Raw genomic sequence first — 4,846 nt, forward strand, 5'->3', positions numbered from 1 at the left:
TTTTACATGTTATATAGGGGCGCACTTTCTAGTCATGGTTCATGTCATATTCAGCTGTCTGAGTATAAATAGAGGTTCCGTAGGCAAGCTCCACCTGGGGGAAACGGAAGGATTCTTAAAGGAGGAAGGGTCATTCCTGGCAAGCCAATGGCTTTGTTGTTTTCAGTGTCCAGTTCCTTCTGAGGGTAGAAACTAACAACGCATCCTAACCAGTAGTAAGTGTGGAAGTATCTTTTTTATGCAACTGTTACAGATTGCATAGGCATTTTTATCTCACAGTAAAAAGGTCAACCAAAAGTTACAGGTCCTGTTCACACCTGTCAACTGCAGTGTGTTGCACATTATATGCGCTAACACGTTGGGTAAAAAAAGCAAAGCTGGCAGAGTAATCTATTTGCACTTTAGAAAAAGCACTCCCAGCCTGACCCTTTTTAACAAGTGTCAGCTTTGCTGACAAGCCTTTAATGGGAAGCGTGTTAGTGGCTCAGGTAGCAACTTGGCAAATACACTAGCACTATGGTGATTATTGTGCATCTTAGATACTATTACACAGAATGCCACGGGCATTTTTTTAGAGTCGAAAATGTCAACAAGTGTCAACATTGCTGCCAAGAGACAAAACAAAACCTGCCTGAGCCTGTCAGTCCTCCCTGTTAACAATCTGACAGAAACAGTGGCACTGTGATGACTAGCATGATTCTCAGTAATGCAAAATGGCTCTGGCACGCAGCTTTCAAAATAGAGCTCTTTAGCTTGGCAACACTGTGTCTCACGTTTCAGCATATTTTTCACACACGTGCTCTTCATCTTCTATTGGTACAGATTAATATATTAAAGCTGATCTTTGAATCCAGTCTAGTTCTAGCTGAACCTAAGGCACATCTTTTAGTCCATTCTTTAAGTTGACAATTTTCCCTTTCATTTATTAAACTGAAAGTATAGTAAAGATTTATGTCTTCATTTTGGTTTTTAATATACCCTAAGAATATTGGAAGCAGAATTAAACCTGCTGAGGATTGCAACATATGCATCAGTTTTATTTAAACATGCTAGCTAGTCTCCAGAATGACACATGTTTGTTCTTTGCTACATGTTTTTATTACTAAGGAATTGTATTACTAAACATTGTTATACTACTAGCGAATTATTTAAAATGACACTAAACTCCGGAGTTACATCTCAAAAATGCATTCAGGTACCTTAATTATTAACAAAAATGTATCTTATTTGTGTATCACTCGGCTGTAGATCCTCAAATCATCTCTGAATTTGTGCTCACACCATACTTCCTTCTGGAGGGTGGCTACTTTTGTTCCCCATGGTCCCTGTGTGTGTTGTAAAGTAACCACCGCTAACAAGCTCACTCCCATGATGGACTATAATCTCAATACAGATAAATAGATTAAATATAAGATTGTAGTCCATCACAGGCACAAGCTTGGAGCGGTGGCTACTTTACAGTGCACACAGGGACCATGGAGAACAAAATGATCCACATTCCAGAAGGAAGGACAGTGTCAGAGCCAATTCAGAGATGATTTGAGGATCTACAGCCAAGTGATACACGAATAAGATACATTTTTGTTAATAGTTAAGGTACTTGAATGCATTCTTAAGAAGAGTATAGTGTTACTTTGTACACTATGAGGGATGTCCTGTGATAGCCCAGTTTCTAATGTATGATCTCTATTCTGTGTATAAACTTGCTCACAAATTACAAGCTCTCATCATCAGTTTTATGAAGCATATCTGTAATAGTTCCAAAGTGATTCTAAGATTGCCCGTACATGATCATGAAGTGCTCTGAAGTGATTTGATGATTACTTATACATGATCATTTATTTAGCTATATATTTATCTTTTAAATTAATCATATGAAGAAATATAATCAAAGTAGCACATTTGTATATTGTCTATACACACACACACACACACACACATCTGAATGGCACAAAGTCCTGTATAACATCAGCTACTCCCCTTACCCACCCTACTTGACAGTCCACAATGGCAGTCTACACCTGCACACCATATTGCCTATTCACTATAACCCGGCTGATTGGCTGCAGCAGATGGTTAGAAAGCTGTTTAATGGTTCAGAGGAGATGCTGCAGATAATAGGGAGGCCAGCCAATGTCATATCACAAGCACATGCAACAGCAAGAAAACACAAATCACAGAGTCTGTAATAATCTGAAAACATCTGCACGCAGGCCTGTTTACCACCGACTCTGACTCACATGGTTGGAATCAACTCGTGAACTGTTTGTCTTAGAGCAATCTCAGATGCATACTTTTCAGGCAACTTTTACTTAGAACTACAACGTTTAAAAATGCTGCAAATGCTTTTAATTGTTTGCAAGCAGCACGCTGTTGGATGAGTGGACTGGGATACAACAAAAGAACAAACTGCACCATTGGGCCTATTGAGTGAAATGAAATGTAGCGCAGTACAACACCAGTGTTCCCTTCTGCATCTGGTGATGTTCAGGAGAAGAAAAATTGTTTTACATATAGTGCAATGCGCCTCACACAAATTTAGGTTCATCATCTTAACAGATCATTTCTGAAACGTGTGGGAATTGCTATGTATTTTAATGGTGAATTATGTGGTCCAGCCACATGGGCAGCTAAAAAGACCATTACTTTGATATGACAGTTCTAACATGCTATTAAAAACATTCAACAGTGCGTTGTTTTATTTCTCAGACATTTCACTCATACTGTAACTTAGGAGTCTTCAAAATAATGGCAATTAGATTCAATTTTTTATTATCATTGCTCCATCACTTAAAGTATATTTAAAGTCAAATCTTTTTTTTATTATTTTGGCAGATTAGGGTTTCTCTGGTTTTATTTTTGCCACCTGCATCCCACTGGTGGTTTCCCTTCACTTCACGTCCTGCAGACACAAAAGTATCTGATAGGAAATCTCTCCAAAGTGAAGGAAATGCACTTTTAGACAGTTGTCACCAGACAGGTATCCCCACTAGAAGATATCTCCTCTCTTCCTGTTCTGGTGACAGATTTAAATTTTATAGAAGAACTCTGGGAATATAAAAAAATGTACCCTTGCAGTGGGGCTGGGCACTGAAAGTGTTGTGTACTAATTTTGTTTAGCGGGCTTAAATAAAGTAAGTGTACGTACACTGAGGGATATTCCCCAACTGGAGCGGAGGGAAAGAGAGTTGAGTGCTGACCATTGCGGGACCGAGGATCAGGTGAGTAAAATTGCTTTATTTGAGCCCCCGAGACAATATGAGTACTTAAAGGAGAACTATGAGGTGAGTGCTTTTCACTCACCTCATAGTTCTAGCCGACCTGTGACAATGAGACTGTCACAGGTCGGCTTAGTAGATCGGGAGGTGAGCAAACACATACCGGCGTTCGCTCACTTCTCGATCCTGTCACGGCTCTCTGCCGTGACAGGGGAAAGGCTGGATTCCCCCCTCCCCACTCCGATCCGCCAGCGCTGACTGGCGGAACGGACGGGGGAGGGGGCGGGTACAGCTGGCTCTGCCTCTAGATAGGCAGAGCCAGCTGTCAGTCACACAGCTGGGCGGATCCAGACATAATTGTCGGGATCTGCTTCAGCTGCGGCGTCTCAGTATACCGCGAGCTACAGCTCGCGGTATACTGAGCCTAGGGTGACGAGAGGATGCTAGTTTGTGTCCTCCCGTTACCCTAAGGAGAACTATGGGGAAAAGCCTTAACCCCATAGTTCTCCTTTAACGGTTGCAGTGAGGGGGTAGCCCCACTAAAAGGGTAATTTGTTTAAATACCCTGAGTCCTTCTTTAAATAACTTTCAGTCCCAGTGGCAATGGTGACTAGGAAAGGGTAAATCTTACCAGTATCCACACAAACAGCAATCAAAACCTGACCGGGATGTTACCTTTCCCTAGTGTTTCTGAAGCTGAAAGAAAATGTATTTGCTTTAAATCATGGGTAGCAAACCTCCTGCCCTCCAGCTGTGGTGGAACTACAAATCCCATGAGGCATTGCAAGATTCTCACAGCCACAGACATGACTCCCGAAGAGAGATGCATCATGGGATTTGTAGTTTCACCACAGCTGGAGGGCCGGAGGTTTGCTACCCCTGCTTTAAATAAATATTAAGCCCTCATTTACACCTACCAGGTAGGTGCAATTTGGAATTCCTGCGGCAGGAATTCCAAATCTTCCTTTTACAAATGGCAGCTGTCACCCATTCAAATTAGGCTTCATTCACACTTGCCACTTGCATTTTTGCCGTCTATATGCAGAGGAAAATCTGTCAGTCTAGATGCTGTGTATATGCTCGTGTTTACATGCATTTACACTGATTTACATGTGTTTACATACATTTTGTTGCATTTAGAAGTTAAAATTGATTCCTAGATGCACCTGACTTCTATTTTTGCAAATGCAGATAAACTGAGTGCAGATACAAGCATCCAAACGCAATGTGTGAATAGATCCATCGGAAATCATTAGATGTATATATACGCATTTTGAAACGTTTTTTTAAATGCACATAAATGCGTCTAATCGCACCTAGCGTGAATGCAGCCCTAATGATTGGGTGACAGCAGCTACATTTGAATGCGGCAGAACTATGACACAACACTATCCCTTGATCGATCATTACCTTGAAGGGTGACTGCTAGGGATGTTCACATACCAAGTACCATACTCGGTACAAGCACAAGTACATGCACAGATAATTTCCCAGCTCCAAGACTAGACTGGAGAAACATTCAAAAGTTAAGAGGCAGCTGTCATTTTTAGGAGCATACAGAGCTCCTGGGATTTGTGCATCCCTGTTTTAATGTATGATTTAAAAAAAAAAAAATATATATATTTTTT

The sequence above is a fragment of the Nanorana parkeri genome, unplaced genomic scaffold, assembly GCF_000935625.1.
Source record: "Nanorana parkeri isolate BGI_ZX_2015 unplaced genomic scaffold, ASM93562v1 scaffold1422, whole genome shotgun sequence".
NCBI lineage: Eukaryota > Metazoa > Chordata > Amphibia > Anura > Dicroglossidae > Nanorana > Nanorana parkeri.